We start from the raw sequence: 26878 nt of genomic DNA on the forward strand, positions 1-26878 counted from the left end.
ATAGGCAGTTCCAGGGTTTGCTTTATTTGCTTTATCCTACTTTATCTACTGATATCTATCTATCTATCTATCTATCTATCTATCTATCTATCTATCTATCTATCTATCTATCTATCTATCTATCTATCTATCTATCTATCTATTGAAATTTCTTATAGGCAGTTCCAGGGTTTGCTTTATCCTACTTTATCTACTGATATCTATCTATCTATCTATCTATCTATCTATCTATCTATCTATCTATCTATCTATCTATCTATCTATCTGATAACTTTACCCTACTGATAGTGTACTGTTTCTTGGCGTCACATTAGATAAACACCTAAAATTTGATGAGCACGTTTTATCATTAACAAAGAAAGCAGCATTATGGGAATAGAATATTAAGTAAGGTTCGCAATTTCTTTAATGTGCAGACACTCATCTCCCTCTACTACGCCTTCATTCACACGCATATTAATTATTGCATATCATCATGGGGGAACACGTGTGCCACACATTCATCCCCACTACAGCATACCCAAAATCAAGCGATTCGCATCATTGCACCTAGCAGCTACACATCGGAAGCATCTTCATTTCTCGGCTCTAACGGTATTCTATCGTTACAGAAACTCAAGAACTTGGAAATACTTGTTCATAAGTCTGTTAACGCAAAGCTCCCATTCCCTATAATTACTAAAAGCCAGTTTCCACACTCCACAGCTACCCGTTTCGCTTAGAATACCTAGAACCTGGAATACCTAGAATACCTAGAACTAATTATGATAAATTTACTACTCATTTTTCAGCCACACTACTTTGGAACTCATTACCGTGTCATATTAAAGGGACACTAAAGTGAAAAATGATTTCTTTTGCATCAGTAAATTACCGTTCTACAACACCAAAAACACCACTCTTGCAATGATAAAACGTTTAGTAAGCCAGAAAAAGGGCAAGAACGAAATACGGGTGGCGACGCCTACTTAAGTTCCCACACCTGGGGGCTGTGATGTCTTGGATTTTGGTGGCATCTTCTAGGGCCTACTAATTATATATAGCGGTACAGATTGACTACATTGTGTTCTAAAGGAACCAAATATTAAACAAGGCAAGTTTCGGGAACCTTTATTCAGCCAACGCTGACCAAATGCGAAAACATACTTTGGAATCCCTGACGTCACGCTGACGTACCGACGCTAGGGTTTCGGCGCGAAATTCAAATACTGATACTTGAACCTTCATTTTCGCATCTAATAATCAAACTATCTTTTTTTTAATGACTGCCTGCAGGGTTCTCACACAATGCTTCATTAGTCTAACCTGATTTATTGTTTCGCTTTAGTGTCCCTTTAAGATACTCCCTCACTTATAAGGAAAACACGGGGGAAGGTGGGAGCTATGAAATTCAAGACAATGAGCAAAACGAGAACAAGGTGAAAGCAGGAGCCAACGTTTCGACAAGTGGACTTGACTTCTTCAACGCAAGGAGAAAGCAGAAGCCGACGTTTCGATAAGCGGACTTGTCGAAACGTTGGCTCCTACTTTCACCTAGTTCTCATTTTGCTCATCGTCTCTCATTTTCATACATTCAAATCAAGCCTCCGTAAATTTTTGCGCTCAATATAATAACGTTATCGTTACCATTATATTATTAATCACTTTGTGTCATTAAATATTATGCAGCGTTAGCAATGACTAATTTAACAAGGTGTCTTGTGTGCTTGTATATAGCTGTATTTGCAAATCCTACTCATTTCTAATGGGAGGTCCGGTGTACAGTCTGTTGACTATGGGACCTCCGTCTGTATGTATAATCCCCATTTGTAACCTTATTATTATGCACAATAAAGAACTCTCGAACCACGTACACTCATACTCATAGGTGAAACAAACAACTGTTCCATTCGTCCGCATGTGGTCATTGAGCGTCAGAAGTTTCAATGACTTCAGAGAAAAAAGAAATGGGGAAAAAACGAAGCACACACACACACGCACACATACAAAACACGAAAAGTTGTTAAATTTACCGCCTGTGTTACACAGGTGATGGCGCCTTAATTTGCTGACTGTACTTCTTGGACTTAACCCACGACTTTCTTCTATCCCTGCCGTGAGAGGAGTGATTCCAAAATGACATTAGAAACTCCATCTGGCCCTTCCTCACTGCGAAAGCTTGCTGTTGTCAGATAGTGCTAAGCATTCTTTCCACTCGCTTATCTTGCCCACATTATCTTGCTCTGACGTATCCGAACGCGTCTGGTCGTATGACGGCGACGTTTGCTCGGCTTCCTTTTTTTTTAAGTTTAAGCTGTTTGATTTGTATATACAGGGTGTTTCAGCGAACACATTCAAAAATATTTAAAAGTTGCGTGCGGCCAATATCAAAATGCTAGTTCATGAGCTGGTCTACTCGAAGCGGCGGACACTATTTGTACAAGAAATTGATATGCAAAATCGATAATTAATAAAAATTCACTAATTATGTTCTCACTATTTCACTAATTAATTTGATTACGAGAAAGCGTTTGATTCAGTCGAAACCTCAGCAGTCATGAAGGCATTACGAGATCAGGGTGTAGACGAGCCGTATGTAAATATACTGAAAGATATATATAGCGGCTCCATAGCCACCGTAGTCCTCCATAAAAAAAGCTACGAAATCCCCATAAAGAAAGGCGTCAGGCAGGGAGATACTATCTCTCCATTGCTGTCCACAGCGTGTTTATAGGAGGTATTCACAGACCTGTATTGGGAAGAATTGGGGATACGAGTAAATGGAGAATACCTTAGTAACTTGCGATTCGCTGACAATATGGCCTTGTTTAGTAACTCAGGGGACCAATTGCAATGCTTGCTCACTGACATGGAGAGGCAAAGCAGAAGGGTCGGTCTAAAAATTAATCTGCCGAAAACTAATGTTTAACAGTCTCGGAAGAGAACAGCAGTTTAGGATAGGTAGCGAGGTTCTGGAAGTGGTAAGTGAATACATCTACTTAGGGCAGGTAGTGACCGCGGATCGGGATCATGAGACTGACATAATCAGAAGAATAAGAATGGTGTTTGAAGTCGTAGGCGATCTCACCGCTGGCAACCAGATGTTTGGGATCTGGACTGCTGGTACGATCGGTTGGGAACTCGGCGCTGACGCCCGTGGTTGTACCTGGGTCGCAAGCCCCAAGGGTAGCGTTGGCCTGGCGGCCTGGGGTACAGCTGGAAGCATCCGAAGGTCCCGGCAAAGCATGAGTCGACTGGTAACAACAAAACAACTTGTTTATTTTAACATCGCAAAGAGTTGGCGGTCAGGTTTGACCGTAGTAGAGAGACGGGAGAGCACTTCACTCAACAGAAGAAATCGGAGCCCTCCCTTTTGGCGTCCGGGGGCAGCTGTTTTTATACTCTCGCAGTTGAGGGCAAGAAGGAACCCCTCAAAAGACGAGCACGTGAATGTACAATGGGCTAATGGTGACGCACACTGTCGTGGCGCTGCGCACGATCTCGTAGCACCCTGTCGTGGCGCTGCGCACGATCTCGTAGCACCCCGTCGTGGCGCTGCGCACGATCTCGTAGCACCCTGTCGTGGCGCTGCCGGTCGGACACAATGACTGTAACGAGAAGATGGTCCCTGCTTTGGCATCGCCTGTTTCGGGCACAATGACTGGAACGAGATCCCTGCTTTGGCATCGCCTGTTTCGGGCCCAATAACTGGAATGAGATCCCTGCTTTGGCATCGCCTGTTTCGGGCACAATGACTGGAACGAGATCCCTAGGCGGTCGCATCGCCGCAGACGCGCCTGGAAACACCTGGCGATGAGTGTTGCGGCGACGACGATCGGGCCAAAATGTCTGCCGCCCCGCCGCAGTCGCGCGGCAAAACCACGTGTCGCAGGCGAAACGCAACAGACCGCCCCGCCGGGGGAAGGAGATCCCGATGGACAGGGGACTGCATCCGCTGTCCGGAGGGATGTCGCTCGATGATGCTCATAACCGAAGTCGGGCGTCTCTTGACGTTTTTTTGAGCGCAGCGCACAGAGAAGGCCTCGTTCTCTCGTTCAGGTTCGCACGGGACACTGCAAAGTGACTTCGGGAGAGTTCACATTTTTGTTCTCGTTCCCGGCAAGCGTTAGAACTACGCTGAAAACTCAACCGCTCAGTCAGCAAGCACGGCACAACCCTCACTAAGCCCTGCCAGGCTCTTTCCCCTTTTTATACCATTGCCTAGTTCCTTACAGTAGTCTAGCATCACTCAGAACGCGTCCACAAATTGAAAAATTGCACTAGAAAGCATATCATCACTTTGAAACACTAAACAAAAGCAATATGTTAAAAAAAATCCTGCCTCAGGAAGAAAAACATCAGTAACAAACAATTTTGAGGCTGATTCCTACGTTAGGGGCTTCGACTTAAGCCATCGGCGTTACCGTTGAGACTCCCCTTTTTGTAACGCACCTCAAAGGAATATTGTTGTAAAGCGAGGCTCCAGCGCAGGAGGCGGCCATTTTTGGGAGAGATGGTCTGCAGCCATTGGAGAGGGCAGTGATCCGTCTCAATGATAAACCTCGAGCCGGCTAGATAGCATGACAATTTCTGAACGGCCCACACGAGACATGCACACTCTTTCTCGGTGGCGCTATACGCCTGCTCACGACTGGTCAGCTTACGACTAGCATACAGGACGGGGTGTTCTACTTCTCCATTTTCCCGTTGGCACAGTACAACGCCCATGCCTCGCTCACTAGCATCGCACTGAACAATGAACCCTTTTGTATAGTCTGGCGATCGTAGCACAGGCTGGCTTGTTAGGGCACTCTTTAGGGCGCTAAAAGCTCTTTCCTTTGTCTCGTCCCAGACGACTGTTTGAGGCTCTGTCTTTCTTAGAGCATCCGTCAGGGGAGCCGCGATATCAGAGTACCTAGGGATGTACCTCTGATAGTAGCCGGCGACACCTAAGAACGACCGAATATCGGTCTTGGTGCGCGGTTGCGGAAAGTCTCGCACAGCGGCCACTTTTATTTCAGAGGGGCGGCGACGACCCTGACCAATCACGTGACCGAGGTAGACAACCTCGGCCTGTGCTAACTGGCACTTAGGAGCCTTGACTGTCAAGCCTGCTTCGCGCAGGCGGGTTAGCACTGCCCGCAAGTGTGTCATATGCTCAGACCAGGATGCGGAGAATATCGCTACGTCGTCTAGATACGGTAAAGCGAATTCTTGCTGTCCCCGCAACACTTTATCCATGAGACTTGAAAAACAGTATGGCGCGTTCTTCAAACCAAAACTCAACACTTTAGGACGGAATGTTCCCATTGGTGAAATGAACGCCGCATACCTACTAGCCTCTTCTGTAAGTGGAACCTGCCAATAACCCCTGACAAGATCTAGGGTGGAAATAAACTGAGCGCTACTAACTTTCTCAAGGCGCTCCTCGATGTTAGGGATCGGATAAATTTGATCCTTAGTGATGGAATTAAGCCTGCGGTAGTCGACGCAAGGACGAGGTTCCTTGCCCGGTACCTCAACTAAAATCAAAGGGGAGGTATAATCACTCTCACCTGCCTCAATAACACCGAGCTGTAGCATTTTCTTTACCTCAGCCTCCATAATATCACTCTGGCGGGGTGACACCCGATACGCCTTGGATCGTACTGGCTCTGGGGAGGTAAGTTCTATATCATGAGTAAGTACAGAAGTCCTACCAGGCCTCTCAGAGAACAGACCTTGAAACTCTTGTAATAGCTGGTGTAGTTCGGTTTTCTGCTCGGGCGACAGCGGTGCTTTACTGATAAGGTCACTAATGACTTGACCGGTGTCTTCCCTGTTCGTCACTGAGCCTAGTCCCGGAAGCTCGATCGGAAGCTCTTCAGGAACGTTTACCATCATGCACACCACTGCTTCCCTTTGTCTATAAGGTTTGAGCAGATTACAGTGGTAAACTTGCTGTGCTTTCCGCTTTCCTGGCAGACTTACCACGTAGTTAACGTCCGACAGTTTCTGAACAATTCGCGCTGGGCCCTCCCACTGCACGTCTAGTTTGTTGTTTGGCGATGTGCGCAATATCATGACCTCATCGCCAACCTCAAAACGACGGGCCCTGGCTGTCCGATCATAATAAACCTTGGCCCTCTGCTGGGCCTTTGTCATTGCTTCACCTGACAACTCCTGTGCCCTTCTTAAGCGTTCGAGGAGCTTAAGCACGTACTCCACCACGACTGGGTCGTCGCCCCTACCTTCCCATGATTCTCGAAGCATGCGAAGCGGAGATCGAAGCGAGCGACCGTACACCAGTTCAGCTGGCGAAAACCCCGTAGCCGCATGCGGCGCGGTCCTTAAAGCAAACATCACCCCAGGCAGACACAGCTCCCAGTCAGTTTGATGTTCAAAACACAAGGCTCTCAACACGCGCTTCATGACGGAGTGGAGCTTCTCAACGGAATTCGACTGTGGGTGGTACACTGAGCTGTGTAACAGCTTTACCCCACACCTTTCGAGAAAAGTTGTCGTCAAAGCGCTAGTAAACACTGTGCCCTGATCTGATTGGATTTCCGCAGGAAAACCAACTCGCGCAAATATGGACAGTAGTGCATTAACTATCTCAACTGAGCTGAGTTCTTTAAGCGGCACTGCTTCAGGGAACTTTGTCGCTGGGCAGATCACAGTCAAAATGTGTCTGTACCCCGTGGCTGTTACCGGCAGAGGTCCCACTGTATCAATAACGAGCCGTCTAAAAGGCTCCGTAATGATAGGTACCAATTTCAACGGCGCCCTCGATTTGTCCCCTGGTTTGCCCACCCGCTGACAAGTGTCACATGTCCTCACGAAATGGTCTGCGTCCCGAAAACACCCTGGCCAATAGTACTCTTGCAAGAGACGGTCCTTAGTTTTCTTAACTCCTAGGTGTCCGGACCACGAACCCCCGTGTGACAAGCGCAGCAGATCCTGACGATAGCATTGAGGCACGACCAGCTGATCGAACTCCACTCCTCTGCGGTCTAGATACTTCCGGTACAGGACTCCACCTCTTTCCACAAAACGCGCAGTTTTCCTGGCGATACCTTCTTTGACATTGCAGCGCACGTTTTCCAGGCTGCCATCCTTTTTTTGCTCGGCTATCAAAGCCGACCGGCTGACTTTTAGCAACCTATCAAGTCCGTCTGACGTAGGCGCGATGAGCAAATCAGTAGATAGCTCTTCTAACTTTCCCGAATCGGGATTTTCCTCTCCAGTATCTGGCGCCTTCAACGCTACAGACTCAATTTTATTCAGTTCGGGCGTGCTCTGAATATCAGCTTGCTGCGCCTCTGACCCTTTTTCGTTGTTTGATAACGTCGGCCCCGCAACTACCGCCTTTGCAGCGAGCTCCCGAACCTTCGATCTGGTTAAGGCCTGAACACTAGCTTCACCAAACAAAAGCCCCTTCTCGCGCAGGAGGTGATCGGACCTGTTTGAAAATAGGTACGGGTACTGGGGTGGCAGCATAGATGACACTGCCGCCTCTGTCTCAAGCGCTCCGAAAGGTCCTTCAATAAGCACCTTTGCTACTGGCAGACACACGCTATGAGCTTCCACGGCTTGCTTGATCCATGCGCACTCGCCCGTGAACATATCGGGTTCTACGTAGGACGGGTGAACTACATCCATCGTAGCTGCGGAATCGCGAAGCACTCGGCACTCTTTCCCGTTCACGAGGAGGTCTCGCATGTAAGGCTCGAGAAGCTTCATGTTCTCGTCAGTGCTGCCTATTGAAAAAAACACAACTTTTGGTGTTGTTTCCGGACACTGCGCCGAAAAGTGACCCGGCTTCTGGCACGTATAACAAACGCCCGCTCGCCTCATCTCGAACCGCTTTCTGCGTTCGGCTTCGGCTGCCGTCTCTTTACGTTTGGTCGGATTGCTTTCACTCGCATCCTCACTACGCGTGTCCCCCTTAAATCTCATGGGCGTGAACCTTGGCCTCTGAGACTTGGAGCCAAATTCACCCTTTTGACCGTCCTTAGCTCCGCGAGCTCGACGCCTTTCAAACTCCTCGGCTAGCTCAGCGGCTCTAGCCACCGTACTCACGTCTGGCCTATCCAAGACCCAGTATCGCACGTTCTCCGGTAACCGACTATAAAACTGTTCTAGCCCGAAGCACTGCAGAACTTTATCGTGGTCACCAAACGCTTTCTCTTCTTTGAGCCACTCCTGCATGTTCGACATAAGCCTATACGCAAACTCTGTATATGACTCACTTCTGCCTTTCTCATTTTCCCGAAACTTCCGACGGAACGCCTCCGCAGACAGCCGGTACTTTTTTAGAAGACTCGATTTCACTGTGTCGAAATCCTCTGCCTCCTCTCTATCCAAGCGAGCGACTACGTCGGCCGCCTCGCCGGGTAACAAAGTGAGCAAGCGCTGTGGCCACGTTTCCCGAGAGAACCCCTGCTTCTCGCACGTTCGCTCAAAGTTAACCAGGAACAAACCAATGTCCTCTCCAAGCTTAAACGGCCGCATCAGGTCAGTCATTTTGAACAATACTCGTTCTCCTGCACCGTGTGCCTGACTTCCATTACGAGCGCGTTCCATCTCTACCTCGAGACGCTTCATTTCCAAAGCGTGTTCGCGCTCTTCTTTTTCTTTCTGCTCTTTAAGTTCGCGCTCCTGTTTCTCTTTTTGCTCTTTAAGTTCGCGCTCATATTTCTCTTTTTGCTCTTTAAGTTCGCGCTCCTGTCTTTTTGACCTCTCCTCAATAGTCTCAAGGCATTCCGACAGCTCGTCATCCTCAGCCTCTAACTCAAGGATAGCCTTTAGCAGTTCAGGTTTTCTTAGTTTGTCTGAGACATCCAGACCCAACTCTCTTGCAAGCTCTAACAATTTCGGTTTGCGCAACGACTTCAAATCCATGGCTGCTCTGAATGCTGCTTTCTCTACTGCTTACTATTGTCTTGCCGCAACTAACCCGGCAGCAACGACAACCACAATTACCAGCTCTGTTTCTAACACTAACAAAAGCCTGGCAAAGCTCAGAAGAAGAAAGTCCCGCACTCACCAAACCTCGCAGGCAGGAATTCCGCGCAGTCGTTCCGCTGCAGGCAACCAGTCGTCACACAGGGCTCGTTGCACTGCTCCCGGATCGTCGTTGAGCTGCTCAGCATACTGTCAACTGCATCTCTTTGCTGCTGGCCTCCGTTGTCGCGATCTCGCCGCTGGCAGACCGTTGTTTGAAGTCGTAGGCGATCTCACCGCTGCCAACCAGATGTTTGAAGTCGTAGGCGATCTCACCGCTGGCAACCAGATGTTTGGGATCTGGACTGCTGGTACGATCGGTTGGGAACTCGGCGCTGACGCCCGTGGTTGTACCTGGGTCGCAAGCCCCAAGGGTAGCGTTGGCCTGGCGGCCTGGGGTACAGCTGGAAGCATCCGAAGGTCCCGGCAAAGCATGAGTCGACTGGTAACAACAAAACAACTTGTTTATTTTAACATCGCAAAGAGTTGGCGGTCAGGTTTGACCGTAGTAGAGAGTCGGGAGAGCACTTCACTCAACAGAAGAAATCGGAGCCCTCCCTTTTGGCGTCCGGGGGCAGCTGTTTTTATACTCTCGCAGTTGAGGGCAAGAAGGAACCCCTCAAAAGACGAGCACGTGAATGTACAATGGGCTAATGGTGACGCACACTGTCGTGGCGCTGCGCACGATCTCGTAGCACCCTGTCGTGGCGCTGCGCACGATCTCGTAGCACCCCGTCGTGGCGCTGCGCACGATCTCGTAGCACCCTGTCGTGGCGCTGCCGGTCGGACACAATGACTGTAACGAGAAGATGGTCCCTGCTTTGGCATCGCCTGTTTCGGGCACAATGACTGGAACGAGATCCCTGCTTTGGCATCGCCTGTTTCGGGCCCAATAACTGGAATGAGATCCCTGCTTTGGCATCGCCTGTTTCGGGCACAATGACTGGAACGAGATCCCTAGGCGGTCGCATCGCCGCAGACGCGCCTGGAAACACCTGGCGATGAGTGTTGCGGCGACGACGATCGGGCCAAAATGTCTGCCGCCCCGCCGCAGTCGCGCCGGCAAAACCACGTGTCGCAGGCGAAACGCAACAATGGGCTGAGGTGCGTTTGGCAGGCATTCTCAGATCATGAACAGCAGGTTGCCATTATCCCTCAAGAGAAAAGTGTATAACAGCTGTTTCTTACCAGTACTCACGTATGGGGCAGAAACCTGGAGGCTTACGAAAAGGGTTCTACTTAAATTGAGGACGACGCAACGACTTATGGAAAGAAGAATGATGGGTGTAACGTTAAGGGATAAGAAAAGAACAGATTGGGTGAGGGAACAAACGCGAGTTAATGACATCTTAGTTGAAAAGAAATAGAAATGGGCATGGGCAGGACATGTAATGAGGAGGGAATATAACCGATGGTCATTAAGGGCTACGAACTGGATTCCAAGGGAAGGAAAGCGTAGGAGGGGACGGCAGAAAGTTAGGTGGGCGGATGATATTAAGAAGCTTGCAGGGACATGGCCCCAATTAGTACATGACCGGGGTAGTTGGAGAAGTATGGGAGCGGCCTTTGCCCTGCAGTGGGCATAACCCGGCTGATGATGATAATGATGATGAATTAAGTTTTTAACTAATTATATTATGGCCCATATTGCAATTTACAAATTCTAGTCGTGGAGTTCGCGAGGCGGATCCACTTGGAACGAATTTTCAGGATGACACCAGTTTCGAGATATGAATTCCCGAACTTTGTGGAGAAACGCATTGGCGTTCTAGTTAATTTGTTAACCAAACGTCACTTCATGCACTGAAGCACACAAGTAGATCACACATTGTGCGATTTCTGCAAATGTCAATTTTAGATTGTATTATGCAAATACAATATAAATTTTGTACTTCCAATTTATCTCTCGGCTCGGTTTAAAATATTCAAATACCGAGCTCACGGCACTCAAGTTTTGAACGATGTGGCTGCGCAAGTTGTTATGCTAACCAGAATTGCCTCCTGCTTATGTAATGTTCACAGAAGAACACCTCGGGTCTCATATACTTTGTACTGTCTAAAGAATTGTTTTTGACATAGGGCAAAGTGCGAAGATTCCACGGAACTCTTATATTGCGATAGAAATATATGGACACGTCAGGCGCATTTCTGCCGTCGCCGTCGCCGTCAGGTTTCGTATAAAGTCCCAAGGGCGATAAAGTCGTGGCCGCGCGCCGTGTGATGTACGTGCGTGTGAAATCGTGCAAAGGTGAGCCAACCACTCTGGAGGTGTAGCGCTGACTCTGTTCTCCGTTCCCTTTCATTACCCCTTCCATTACCCCTTAGCTGAAACCAAGAAAAAGAAATCGGGGGGGGGGGGGGCATGGGCAGGACACGTAATGAGGAGGGATGATAACCGATGGTCATTAAGAGTGACAGAATGGATTCCAAGGGAAGGAAAGCGTAGCAGAGGGCGGCAGAAAGTTAGGTGGGTGGATGAGATTAAGAAGTTTGCAGGGACAACATGGCCACAATTAGTACATGACCGGGGTAGTTGGAGAAGTATGGGAGAGGCATTTGCCCTGCAGTGGGCGTAACCAGGCTGATGATGATGATGATGATGATCCCTTCCACCTTCCTTTTTGCTCTTTCTGAGCGGCGCTACAAGCCTTAAAGAGTCACGACGAACGCGGCTCAAACTCGCGTGCCCGAGAGAGGAAGGCCAGCTGGCGAAAGCGCGCCCTCTCCTCTCGCACGCGAGGCACAGGGCTGCGGCGAGGGAGAGGGCGTTCTTCTCCGGCGGCTGCTGCTTACGGCTGCTGCCTACGATCTGCGACGTGTCCAAAATGCGTGCCCGCGCAGGCCTCGTCTTCGAAACGATCTGCGATGTTTGCAGGGAGCGCGCAGTGCCGGTAGCTTCGTATGCGCTGCGCTTTCGACGTTTTCGCTCGCGTTGAAGCGAGAGATGCACGAAGGTCAATTCGATCGCTGCTGCTGCCGCGATTCCTCACGCTCCAGCATTTGGACAGCGAGTTTCCGTGCTCATCGAGCGAGATGTGTTCGTGTTTGCTTGGGCGCGAGTGATACCGATGCCTATTAATTTGGTGAGTATAAGCGAATGTTTACAAGCTTGTACGGCCGATAAACTGCTAAAACTGCTACCCTTACTTCGTATAGCTATCCACTAATTTGCTATCGCAATCGGTGCTTCGCCTATCGGGCGAAACTGCGTCTTTCTTTACTTGCAAGGAAGTTGAGCGCCGGACCTCCCTCGCAGATTGTAACGATGTCAAAACAGTGTGCCCTTGGACGACATGACCATGACAATGCTGTTTATTTTCGCATCAGTACAGTGTAATGATACGAAAGGGCGTGGGGAGAAAGCTATCATTTCGGCAGCTTGACCGAGCTGCAGGCCCCTGCCATTGGCGATTACAGCAATAATAAACACAATCTCATCAATGTAATATATATATATATATATATATATATTATATCGGGTTTTACGCGCCAAAACCACTTTCTGATTATGAGGCACGCCGTAGTGGAGGACTCGGGAAATTTTGACCACCTGGGATTCTTTTAACGTGCGCCTAAATCTAAGTACACGGGCGTTTCCGCATTTCGCCCCCCATCGAAACGCGGCCGCCGTGGCCGGATTTCGATCCCGCGACCTCTTGCTCAGCAGCCCAAAACCATAGCCACTGAGAAACCACGGCGGGTCAATGTGAAAGACGTGAATATATATATATATATATATATATATATGTGGGTGGGTGGGCGGGTGTGCGTGCGTGCGTGCGTGTGTGTGTGTGTGCGCGTGCGTGTGTGTGTATGTGTGTGTGTGTGTGTGTGTGTGTCTGTGTGTGTGTGCGTGTACTGAGGTAGCACCATCACATCTAACTGCGCGCTTACGCGTTGTTTGTAGCGAGGAACGCCGATACGCGGCTCATTTTGATCTGATACTCGAAACCGAAACTTGTTCAAACCCCTATGGCTACACACGTGACTATCAGGACTCTGTCCAAGGTTGATCTGCCTACAGCGGGTCCCAGTAAACGTTCGCATACGCGCGCATTGTCGGGTTTTAAGCGGTATACGACCGCATTGCCCTGCTCGCCGCTATGTACAGATGTGTGCGATTGCGTTCAATGTAGCCGGCGTGCTGCTTTGTTCGCGGTGTTGCAAGATTTAAAAAAAAAAGTTGCGTTCAGAGTGCAGAGACATCGACAGCGCAGCTAGAAGAATACGAATGGCAAAAATTGAAGTAGCGTGTCTACTTCTTTAATTGGGGGAGGGGGGGGGGCATCCGAACCACGTCGTTTACACTTGCCGGGATAATGATGCACTTCTCTCCAGTACACTCAGAAGTCATGGTTCATACGCTAATGCCATGTTAACTACCAGTAATTAAAATCAGAACACTCCGTCGCGTCAGCCGTTCCACTGTTTCAATGTCTCAACCCGAAATTTACCCTAGATTTACACCATTCTTCCTGTTTCTGTAAACAAAGCCGAACTCAAATCCTTTAGATCTGGCGAAATTTTTCTACAGTTACCAGCTCTCCTTCTGAAAGAAGGAGCCAGTCCGGTTCCGTAATGTGGGGAATTAAAAAAAGAAAGTGGTTGCAGTTTTCTCACTTTAATTGCAGTCATTTTTCCCGAACCAAGCAGATCTCGGACGACAGTGTACCTTGGACTAAGTAACTTCATCTAGATTTTCTTCAATCAAGTATTCTCTAGTATAGCACAATAATATTCCTATACTTCCGTGCGATAGAGTTATATTGCAGAAGCTTTTACGCCCTTAGAGAAGTACGGACATGGTATTTTAACTAGACGTTATTAAAGCGAATGCGTCTGCACTGCTTCTTTCACGGGCCATGAACAAGGGCGAGAGAACCACTTGAAATACATGAAATACAACACAATAAATACACTTATAATAAATGAAATACAACAAATAAATATTAAATTATGGGGCTTTACGTGCCAAATCCACGATCTAATTATGAGGCACGCCGTTGTGGGGGACTCCGGAAATTCGGACCACCTGGGCTTCTTTAACGTGCACCTAAACCTAAGTAAACGGGTACTTTCGCATTTCACCCCATCGAAATGCGGACGACGGGGCCGGGACTCGATCGCGCGACCTCGTGCTTTGCAGTCTAATACCATAGCCACTAAGCAACTGCGGCGGGTTCGCTTTAATAAGGCCTACTTAGAATGCCATGTCAGTACTCCATTAAGAAGTACTCCATTAAGGAACTTCTTGTCAGAACCATGACAGTACTCCATTAAGGAGTGCTGATATCGTAATGACAAGGAGCCAGTACTTCGTTAAGGAGTACTGACCCCCTTGCCCGGTGTTCACTGAACACCGGGACAAGGGCAGGAAACGACGAATTGAAAAGCGCTGTAATTTATACGGTAGCGTCGACCGCGGTCTCAAACCTTGGAACTTCTCTGCCAATATACAGGCCACCTGCGCTCCCATCGCCTAACCCTTTTGAGACATGTGTTTTCTCGCGCGAGAGTCGCCTAAAGTTGCACGTTGGGCTTGTTGGTATATCATGGTGGAGCCAAAAAGCCGTAGCGCATCATAAACAGGACAAAAGAAGAACGCAGACGACACCGAACAGACGTAGCGCCAAACGTGCGTGTCGTCTGCGCTCTTCTTTCGTCCTGTTTCTGATGCGCTACGCCTTTCGCCTCCAGCGAGAGTAGTGCCGTCTGGAGGTATACATTGCTGTGCCTGGCGATCTCTCAGAACCAAGGATGCTTCACCGACACAGCTATGCGGCTATCCCGAGTGCTGATCACGCTTCATCGTTCACTCAAGGCAGCGGAATCAGCGTCACTTGAGTCTTACGTACAGGCAGTCATGTTCCAGGTCTTCGGCTCTTCTATAGCGCCCAGAAATTACAGCTCAATTCAAGACGAACAACGTCGCCGGCTCCTGACCGTCACGAAGAGGCCATTGATTGATGACAAGGTCATTGTAGAGATCTCTCCGGGAATGTCGTCGACGGCCGGTTCACAGTTTGTCACGTGGTTGCCTCGTATTGTGCAACGTTGGAGACAGGAGAGCCACCAAAGGGGTCGGAGGTTAGGGAACGGGCCGTGGTGAATGGTTCGGCGTTTGTGACTGGCCAGTGAATTCCCTCGACGAGGGAAAGAGGCAAATAAAGGGCATAAAAAGCGGATACTGACAGCTGTGAGAGAGAGGTTCGGACATTCAAAGACTCTAGCATGTAGTGTGCTCCGATAGTTGGAGCCGTGTTTGTAAAACTGAATCATGTATAGTTTTGAATATAAACATTTTTTTGTTCTCTTAGGCGTCGCTCGGAACCTTTCTTCCTCCCGGCAGCTGGCACGGCACCATTGATGGAACATTCGCTAGGGCGCACGGACCCCCGACTTTCACAACAATAATTCGGAGGCTTCGCTTTTAAGAGTGGAAAGCGATAGCATTCAAAGATCCCTGACTGTTTCTCACGATTCACGGCAACTGTAGCGTATGTAACCGTAATGCTTACCGGGAAACGCTGGCCGCGAACGCTATGCACGAATGCCAGCTTTGTGGTAGAAACGCGGCCTCTTGCGTGGGCCTCGGTGCGACGGAGGCGAGCCCCAGCTGGAGATATTGTAAGGAACCGGGCGCGCCACTCTGTGGCCCCCGAGACACCCGCGCGCCGGCGCACGCAAATGGCGGATGCCGCGGCTGGTTTGTGAGTGGTAGAATCGCTGGAACATGGCTTTCTTTGAGTTTCCGGGTAACAGAATTATGTTTTCTCGTATAGTCAAATTACAATCCGAGAGCTATCATGTTTGTAGCTTGTGTGTAAGTTGTAGTTTACGATTTTTCCATGTATTTTATCGTGATAAATTCAATTATTTCAGTAAATTCCATGCGTCACATGTGTGACCTGGGTATGGGTGGTTCGAAAATCCGGTTCCACACCGGATTTTTTGCCACACGGGCTCCTTAAGGCTATCGTGTTACTATACAGATGCCGTTGGTTGGTTGAGGCATATATGTCGTGCACTTCCGCCGCCCAGTCACACAGTTGCCGTAGTCCCCTGCGCGTCTCCTGCCCGGAGATGTTCCGTTTCGTCAAGTTCATTTACTACATGTACAGAGTACAGTGTTGTAGGCCACCCTGGCAAGGAAGCTGCGAAGGTGCAGCTTGACGAGGCAGAGACCAATTATCCTTCCGGCACAGATGCCGGAAGGCTTCAAAGACCGCGCTGTGGCGGCAATCTGCAGCCGGACCGTTCCCGAAATCCCCGCGAGATGGGCAACGTTCCTAACGTCGCTCACTTCCTGGAAATGCCATGCTGTTCCTTGCGTCACCATGCGCGGCCGCGGCTCGCGACCTTATCGACACTGGACGCCAGCTAGGGTGTCGACACGCGGACAAGATGGCGCCGACGACGTGTGGAAGGGTTTAACGGCCTACTCGCGCGGACGCAGCGTTGACCGTGGCGATAGTGACAGAAAGTGCAGAAGCACAGCTTGCTTGCGACCTTGGGGGTTCTCTTATTTTCGGACGCGAAAAGGCACTCCGTTCCAACACTTGCCGGATGCGCGAGTAATTGTGGCTGACTGTGGCACCCCGCACTCGTTCTCCGGTGTAGGACAACCAGCGATTGCTCGTTCCTTGTAAGTCGAACTTGACTTCTATCACCCGACAGTGACTGATCAGACCAACCGATTGATTGATTTATTGCGCGACTGCACAATTCGTAGCCCTGTGGAAGTTCTAGACGGAGACAGAGAGAGAGAGAGAGAGAGATCGCGTGTTATTACAGCCGTTATTGCTGTCGAATTAGGATGGGCCGAAACCTGCAAGTTCTGTTAACCGAGCACCTATATTTTGAAAAAGGGTGGCTGCTTGGGTTGTTTGGTGAAAAATTGATTAGCCAAGAGATTAGACAAAAATAATTTTTGGGGGGTGCGCAAATCTTAGGTAGGAAGGAAGAAGGCGAGAGAAAATATAGAGAGTACGGGGACATAAAGCAACGTGAGTGCGTGTACTCTGTGCTGTTGCTTTCTTCCTTCCTTCTTACGATTTGCGCACTAGACAAAAAAAAAAAAAGATTTTTCCCTTGTCTAGCCATAGTTTGACTCAACCAAGTAGGCGGACATCTGGCTAGAATCGTAATTATCAGGTGTTAACGTCCGGGCTGGTGACGTCATCGTTGCCGCTCTTCCCTTCCCCGCACAGTCCACGCTTTCAGAACGCGTGTCTCGACTTCAACAGTACTATAGATTTAGGAAAATGACCATGTTGGTTAGGACAGGTCGTGTGCTTCGAAAAGCCTGCCCGGGGAAATTTGCTTATCGTCCATTAGGATGACAGGTGAAGTCTATGAAGGCTTCTCGCAGGTGATGCATTGTCTTGGTAGCACGTTTCAGCAGCTCCAAAGTGTTGAGCGAGTCGATATACTGCAGTTTGGACGCCGTTCTACGGGGTGATCATTTTCTTAAGTTTTACGGAATTTTAAAGAAGAAGTCTCCAGTGCCAGATAGCATAATTTTTGTCGTTCAGCTATGTAATCGAAGAGGGCATCACTACCACGAGAAATATGTTATACGAATGAACAGAAATTCACTAATCACATTCTGAACGAATTACTGTATAGCATATACTGCAATTTTTGAATTGTAGCCGGGGACGTTGCAAGACGTGTATCTACTTGAAATGAAATCCCAGGATTAACATCAGTTTCGAGATATTAGTTCCGATAGTGATGGACGAAATTCTACATGGGCGTTCCAGTTACTCTTGTGCTTCAATACACAAATAAGCGTTAATTTTGTAAAAAAAAAGTAAGTGGAACAACAGTGCATTATTTTACGGCGAGTTTGATGGTGCATACCTCCAAAGTGGTGCAATTCTGTAAATTCATTTCTAGTGGATACGCCTTGCAAGCTCACTGGTTGCGATTCGTAAATAGTCATATGTGCCGGGAAGCAAATCATTAAGAAATTAATTAGCGAATGCTTGGTGGTTAGTTGAATGCGTGTTTCGATTTGCCGGGCAAGTAATGTCTTCCTCTCCGAATAATCCAGCTCAAGGGCTAGAGAGAGAGAGGTATTTGTTATGACAGAAAAGCTGAGAGGTCGGCCTGAATCAATGTTCTGACCTGCTAGCCGGCGTTGGGGGAAGGGGAAAGGGTGTAGAAAGAAAGAATAGAGAATACGTTGATTATGAGGATGAAGATGGGGGTGTCAATCTTGCACGCTCCAAGACTCTTCAAAGTCTCTTGTCCAGTCCGCTCCCGTACCAAAATTTGTTGAGAGCGTTCAGACTATCAGGCTGATGACCAGGATCAGCCGAAGGTCCCAATAGAACCTTTTCAGTTAATGGTCCCACGACAAATTTGAAGAAGATGTCTGTCAGCGATTTCCTCTGTACATCAAATCGCGGGCAGATGCACAACAGGTGTTCTGTCGTCTCGGAAATACCGCATTCCTCACTATTCGGACTGTCCGCCCGGCCGATGCGATGTAGGTAGCGCCGGGTGAAGGACACACCTAGTCGTAATCTGTGCAAGCAAGCTGGCATTACACCTTTTCATGTTCGGGGGTATCCATATTTTCATCTCCGGCTCGAGTTTGTGAAGGCGCTGATGACGATGACCCGGCGAGGCCCAATACACGTACTGCGGGATTATCGCGCAGAAGTCTGTACACCAGGGCATCAGTGTCTGGTCGTGAAAGTGGGATGGACACTGACGTGGCATTAATGTGGGCCATCTTTGCCTCCGCGTCGGCGAACTCATTTCCCTGTGAGCCACAGTGTCCCGGAATTCACTGAAAACTTATGCAATGGCGCCAGCTCTTAGGGCGACATCGTTTGAGTCGATCACCTCTTGAGCAAGGACATAGTAGGGTCCTCGTTTAAGGGCCGAATCAATCACCTGAAGTGCCGGCTTGGAAACGCAAAATATAGCACAAGTCTGATGCGGCTCCATCGATATGCAACGAATCTGCAACGGACGATTTTTTAGAAAAGATCTGTATAACTTAAGAAAAGAAACCATCGCCCCGTATACGTTGTAGTGAGCATATATATTTGCTTTTACAAGCAACACCGTACATTAGAGTTCCCGTATGTGCCTCAAGTCAACACGTTTATCCATCATGATAACTTAAAACACCACACTCGTGGCTTTCCCGCACGGCGTGTGACTCGATCTATGCTCGATATGAGTACAGTTTCCGTCGAAGCATTTCTGTCCTGAGAGCTCAACCTCACCTACCTACCCTTGCTGCACACTGTAGAATAACTCGTATTCGCTTATTTATCAACCGAGTCGCGTATTTAGCTTATCATTGCGGCACTTCAATCAAAACTGCGAATAACTTCCCCTATGCCCTCCCTGGCTTCATCTTCCCTTGGCTTCGCACGGCTGGGACTAACAATTCAGCTTGGTCCCCTCGATTTCCTTTCTTTTCGTTCATAGGGGAAATGCAAACCCGCCGTGGTTGCTTAGTGGCTGTTGTGTTGGGCTGCTAAACACGAGGTCACGGGATCGAATCCCGGCCACGGCGGCAGCATTTCGGTGGGGGCGAGAACACCCGTCTATTTAGATTTACGTGCACGTTAAAGAACATCAGGCGGCCCAAGTTTCCCGAGTCCCCCACTACTACGGCGTGCCTCATAATCAGATCGCGGTTTTGACACGTAAAACCCTATAATTTTTTTTTTATTTTAAGGGAAAGGCGAGGAGCCCTAAAGAATTTGACATTTCGCGACAAAAAAAAAAAAATACCAGCAAAGTTAGGAGGTATATGTCTGTCAGTTTGAGGTGTGTGAGGCGACTGAATGTCGCACACGCGTGCATGGGGAGGGGGGGGGGGTAAGGGAAGGGAGGGGAGTGGTTTTATAGGGTTGCGAGAGAATACATAATCGCACATCCTGTGCGTGCCGTATAGCAACGCGGCGTGGCAGCACACAAGCAGTCATGACGAAGCGTCCCCCCGCCCCCCTCCTCGGTGTCTTCGTTCGCAACCGCGTAACCGCATGCCTCTCCTCGCCAATAGTTTACAAACTAACGCAAGAGTATTTTCGATCTCGCACTGCGTAAACAGGCTCCGCGAGACGCCGCACGCGTTACGCGTGCGTTTTGCAAATGCGGCGAAACGCCACATTCCTACGCACGTGTGACCTTTCGTTTTATTGAGATTCATTCATTTTCATTCACAAAACTTTATTAGTGTCCTGAAGCCCGGTCTATTCAGACCGAGGCGGCCGCGTCCACGTCGGCACCGCCAGGCCGAGCCTTATGGCGTCATCGTGGACCCTCTGGACAGCCCGTAGTTGATCCTGATAAGAAGAGCTTGATATCATCTTGTGCCAGTAAAGCCATTTTTCTTCGGGGTCGGCGACAGTCGCGGGACAGCCCGCCAGCATGTGTCTGATGTCAATGATGCCATCGCACACGTTACATTCTTTCCTAATTTCTCTTTCGGGGTGAATTCCATTTATGAAATACGGAGTGGGGTACGTCCCGGTTTGCAGTAAACGTAGCGTGACTGCCTGAGCCCTGTTCAATCTGAGATGAAACTACAGCAAAAACAAACGAAGTAGAGTATAGTTTTTATCGCCGTATAGTCTACGAGTACTCCTTTTCACTTGACTAATGATTAATATACAATAAAATTCCAAATGAGAAGCGTATATAAATTCTTGAACTAGTTAATTAAAAACAAGTAGAACGGACGGAGCTGTAGTGGCCTAAGCGTATAGACGCCTTGCGCAAAACATTGCAGTTGTGACACAGTCCACGTATGTTGGATGTTCGCCAACGTTTCACGCAGGCGCCATGAATGGCACGGTGCATTTCTGTCTGTCCTGTCAATTATACCAGTGTTTTCAAAGAGGTAATAAGCCTTACCGTCCTTCTGGCTGCTGCCACAGACAGACAGACAGACAGACAGACAGACAGACAGACAGACAGATAGATAGATAGATAGATAGATAGATAGATAGATAGATAGATAGATAGATAGATAGATAGATAGATAGATAGATAGATAGATAGACAGACAGACAGACAGACAGACAGACAGACAGATAGATAGATAGATAGATAGATAGATAGATAGATAGATAGATAGATAGATAGATAGATAGATAGATAGATAGACAGACAGACAGACAGACAGATAGATAGATAGATAGATAGATAGATAGATAGATAGATAGATAGATAGATAGATAGATAGATAGATAGATAGATAGATAGATAGATAGATAGATGGACAGACAGACAGCAGACAGACAGACAGACAGACAGACAGACAGACAGACAGACAGACAGACAGACAGACAGACAGAGGGCAGACAGACACACAGACAGACAGACAGACAGACAGACAGACAGACAGACAGACAGACAGACAGACAGAGAGACAGACAGACAGACAGACAGACAGACAGACAGACAGACAGATAGATAGATAGATAGATAGATAGATAGATAGATAGATAGATAGATAGATAGATAGATAGATAGATAGATAGACAGACAGACAGACAGATAGATAGATAGATAGATAGATAGATAGATAGATAGATAGATAGATAGATAGATAGATAGATAGATAGATAGATAGATAGATAGATAGATAGATGGATAGATGGACAGACAGACAGACAGCAGACAGACAGACAGACAGACAGAGGACAGACAGACAGACAGACAGACAGACAGACAGACAGACAGACAGACAGACAGACAGACAGACAGACAGACAGACAGACAGATAGATAGATAGATAGATAGATTGCAAGCTAAAGCTGAGGCGACGGCCGGAGCCAATAAGCTGTTCACAGCCGCTCGGGTATGGGGATACAGAAGAGATCAGGATGATCATGATGAAGCCACTGCTTGTTGAAGCGGGCGATCAGCGAATTGAAATGGAGATATCGATGAAATTTTGGAGGAGAAAGCCAGATGCACGTAGTAAAATTGGTGCAAAAAAAAAAAACATGTAGCACTTCGCACACTCATGTATGACTTTCGGTCCACGCAGAAGGCTTCACTGCTCAAGTTCTGCTCCGTGGAGCCTACACAATAGACATTTAGGATTAAGCACTTGCAGTAGGCGACCTTTCTCTGAGCGCAGTGTGCTTGAACCCTAGTTATATGGCCTAATGCCCTAACAGAGATTAGATACCAAGCCTGTACGGGATTCTCTCGTGGACAGTGACTTGACAAATTTCTTGTGATACGTGCATTTTCAGGTTTCTCTATGTTCCCATGACCTGTTCGTACTTGGGGTCTCGTTCTCTTGTAACGTATTCTTTTCTTCTTCTTTTTCTCCGTAATCTATGAACTTACTCTGTTAGTGTTTTCCTACTTTGTTGTAGACTTCTGTCAGTGTTTTGTAGTTCTGTTACATTCTTTTGTTGTTGTTGTTAGTGGTGGTGGTGGTGGTGGTGGTGGTTACCTAAGCGGCCTTTTCTGTGACCAAGCTTCCCGTGTATCACAACTAATAAAGAAAGGTGAAGACGCTGCCTGCTACCGCTGGATTGAGCATACGCCTAAATTATATGTGGTCCTCTCCTCTCTTTCTATTCTTATCGTTCCGTGCAGCGTAGCGAACTATACAACTACAGGTGATCAGCCTCCCTACTTCCCTAACTATTTCAACCTATTCAATAGCTAACTTTACATTCGTACCAAAGTTATGCTAAAGCAGCACTGTCGTTACAGTTAACACCATCCCGAGCTGCCAGAGGGAGAGTTCAGAGAAACTGCTAACCAGAAAGTCAATGTATTCTCGTAGCACATTTCAAGTACGAATATCTCGAGAGAAAAAAAAAAGGTGCTAGTCTTTGCATTTCCGTTGTGCAACCATCAATTCGCTAATTCGCAGTTCCAATTTGGCCATTTTAGCAGGTGTCCTAACACGAATCATTAGGAAGGTGTTGCGTTTCGCCTGCGACACGTGGTTTTGCCGGCGCGACTGCGGCGGGGCGGCAGACATTTTGGCCCGATCGTCGTCGCCGCAACACTCATCGGCAGGTGTTTCCAGGCGCGACTGCGGCGATGCGACCGCAAAGGATCACCCTCGCATTCCAGTCATTGTGCCCGAAACAGGCGATGCCAAAGCAGGGATCATCCTCTCATTCCAGTCATTGTGCCCGAAACAGGCGATGCCAAAGCAGGGATCATCCTCTCATTCCAGTCATTGTGCCCGAAACAGGCGATGCCAAAGCAGGGATCATCCTCTCATTACAGTCATTGTGCCCGACCGGCAGCGCTACAACAGGGTGCTACGAGATCGTGCTCGACATGGTGCTACGGCAGCGCTTCGACAGTGTGCGTCACCATTAGCCCATTGTACATTCACGTGCTCGTCTTTTGAGGGGTTCCTTCTTGCCCTCAACTGCGAGAGTATAAAAACAGCTGCCTCCGGACGCCAAAAGGAGGGCTCCGATTTCTTCGGTTGAGTGAAGTGCTCTCCCGTCTCTCTACTTCGGTCAAACCTGACCGCCAACTCTTTGCGATGTTAAAATAAACAAGTTGTTTCGTTGTTACCAGTCGACTCATGCTTTGCCGGGACCTTCGGATGCTTCCTGTTGTACCCCAGGCCGCCAGGCCAACGCTACCCTTGGGGCTTGCGACCCAGGTACAACCACGGGCGTCAGCGCCGAGTTCCCAACAGATCGTACCAGCGGTGCGATCCCAAACATCTGGTTGGCAGCGGTGAGATCACCTCCGACTTCAAACAACTATCTGCCAGCGGTGAGATCGCGACAACGGAGGCCAGCAGCAAAGAGATGCAGTTGACTGTATGCTGAACAGCTCAACAACGATCCGGGAGCAGTGCAACGAGCCCTGTGTGACGACTGGTTGCCTGCAGCGGAACGACTGCGCGGAATTCCTGCCTGCGAGGTTTGGTGAGTGCGGGACTTTCTTCTTCTGAGCTTTGCCAGGCTTTTTGTTAGTGTCAGAAACAGAGCTGGTAATTGTGGTTGTCGTTGCTGCCGGGTTAGTTTGCGGCAAGACAATAGTAAGCAGTAGAGAAAGCAGCATTCAGAGCAGCCATGGATTTGAAGTCGTTGCGCAAACCGAAATTGTTGGAGCTTGCAAGAGAGTTGGGTCTGGATGTCTCAGACAAACTAAGAAAACCTGAACTGCTAAAGGCTATTCTTGAGTTAGAGGCTGAGGATGACGAGCTGTCAGAATGCCTTGAGACTATTGAGGAGAGGTCAAAAAGACAGGAGCGGGAACTTAAAGAACAGAAAGAAAAAGAAGAGCGTGAACGTAAAGAACAGAAAGAGCGAGAGCAACAAGAGAAAAAAGAAGAGCGCGAACACGCTTTGGAAATGAAGCGTCTCGAGGTAGAGATGGAACGCGCTCGTAATGGAAGTCAGGCACACGGTGCAGGAGAACGAGTATTGTTCAAAATGACTGACCTGATGCGGCCGTTTAAGCTTGGAGAGGACATTGGTTTGTTCCTGGTTAACTTTGAGCGAACGTGCGAGAAGCAGGGGTTCTCTCGGGAAACTTGGCCACAGCGCTTGCTCACTTTGTTACCCGGCGAGGCGGCCGACGTAGTCGCTCGCTTGGATAGAGAGGAAGCAGAGGATTTCGACAAAGTGAAATCGAGTCTTCTAAAAAAGTACCGGCTGTCTGCGGAGGCGTTCCGTCGGAAGTTTCGGGAAAATGAGAAAGGCAAAAGTGAGTCATATACAGAGTTTGCGTATAGGCTTATGTCGAACATGCAGGAGTGGCTCAAAGAAGAGAAAGCGTTCGGTGACCACGATAAAGTTCTGCAGTGCTTCGGGCTAGAACAGTTTTATAGTCGGTTACCGGAGAACGTGCGATACTGGGTCTTGGATAGGCCAGACGTTTGTACGGTGGCTAAAGCCGCTGAGCTAGCCGAGGAGTTTGTGACGCGTCGGGCTCGCGGAGCTAAGGATGGTCAAAAGGGTGAATTTGGCTCGAAGTTCGAGAGGCCGAAGTTCACACCCATGAGAGCAAAGGGGAACACGCGTAGTGCGGATGCGAGTGGAAGCAGTGCGACCGAACCTAAGGAGACGGCGGCAGCCGAAGCCGAACGCAGAAAGCGGTTCGAGATGAGGCGAGCGGGCGTTTGTTATACGTGCCAGAAGCCGGGTCACTTTTCGGCGCAGTGTCCGGAAACAACACCAAAAGTTGTGTTTTTTTCAATAGGCAGCACTGACGAGAACATGAAGCTTCTCGAGCCTTACATGCGAGACCTCCTCGTGAACGGGAAAGAGTGCCGAGTGCTTCGCGATTCCGCAGCGACGATGGATGTAGTTCACCCGTCTTACGTAGAACCCCATATGTTCACGGGCGAGTGCGCATGGATCAAGCAAGCCGTGGAAGCTCATAGCGTGTGTCTGCCGGTAGCAAAAGTGCTTATTGAAGGACCTTTCGGAGCGCTTGAGACGGAGGCGGCAGTGTCATCTAGGCTGCCACCCCAGTACCCGTACCTATTTTCAAACAGGTCCGATCACCTCCTGCGCGAGAAGGGGCTTTTGTTTGGTGAAGCTAGTGTTCAGGCCTTAACCAGATCGAAGGTTCGGGAGCTCGCTGCAAAGGCGGTAGTTGCGGGGCCGACGTTATCAAACAACGAAAAAGGGTCAGAGGCGCAGCAAGCTGATATTCCGAGCACGCCCGAACTGAATAAACTTGAGTCTGTAACGTTAAAGGCGCCAGATACTGGAGAGGAAACGCCCGACGCGGGAAAGTTAGAAGAGCTATCTACTGATTTGCTCATCGCGCCTACGTCAGACGGACTTGATAGGTTGCTAAAAGTCAGCCGGACGGCTTTGATAGCCGAGCAAAAAAAGGATGGCAGCCTGGAAAACGTGCGCTGCAATGTCAAAGAAGGTATCGCCAGGAAAACTGCGCGTTTTGTGGAAAGAGGTGGAGTCCTGTACCGGAAGTATCTAGACCGCAGAGGTGTGGAGTTCGATCAGCTGGTCGTGCCTCAATGCTATCGTCAGGATCTGTTGCGCTTGTCGCATGGGGGTTCGTGGTCCGGACACCTAGGAGTTAAGAAAACTAAGGACCGTCTCTTGCAAGAGTACTATTGGCCAGGGTGTTTTCGGGACGCAGACCATTTCGTGAGGACATGTGACACTTGTCAGCGGGTGGGCAAACCAGGGGACAAATCGAGGGCGCCGTTGAAATTGGTACCTATCATTACGGAGCCTTTTAGACGGCTCGTTATTGATACTGTGGGACCTCTGCCGGTAACAGCCACGGGGTACAGACACATTTTGACTGTGATCTGCCCAGCGACAAAGTTCCCTGAAGCAGTGCCGCTTAAAGAACTCAGCTCAGTTGAGATAGTTAATGCACTACTGTCCATATTTGCGCGAGTTGGTTTCCCTGCGGAAATCCAATCAGATCAGGGCACAGTGTTTACTAGCGCTTTGACGACAACTTTTCTCGAAAGGTGTGGGGTAAAGCTGTTACACAGCTCAGTGTACCACACACAGTCGAATTCCGTTGTGAAGCTCCACTCCGTCATGAAGCGCGTGTTGAGAGCGTTGTGTTTTGAACATCGAACTGACTGGGAGCTGTGTCTGCTGTTTGGATCTGACTGCTGGTACGATCTGTGGGGAACTCGGCGCTGACGCCCGTGGTTGTACCTAGGTCGCAAGCCCCAAGGGTAGCGTTGGCCTGGCGGCCTGGGGTACAACTCGAAGCATCCGAAGGTCCCGGCAAAGCATGAGTCGACTGGTAACAACGAAACAACTTGTTTATTTTAACATCGCAAAGAGTTGGCGGTCAGGTTTGACCGAAGTAGAGAGACGGGAGAGCACTTCACTCAACTGAAGAAATCGGAGCCCTCCTTTTGGCGTCCGGGGGCAGCTGTTTTTATACTCTCGCAGTTGAGGGCAAGAAGGAACCCCTCAAAAGACGAGCACGT

This window comes from Dermacentor variabilis, chromosome 8 (assembly GCF_050947875.1).
Source record: "Dermacentor variabilis isolate Ectoservices chromosome 8, ASM5094787v1, whole genome shotgun sequence".
In the NCBI taxonomy this organism is placed as follows: domain Eukaryota; kingdom Metazoa; phylum Arthropoda; class Arachnida; order Ixodida; family Ixodidae; genus Dermacentor; species Dermacentor variabilis.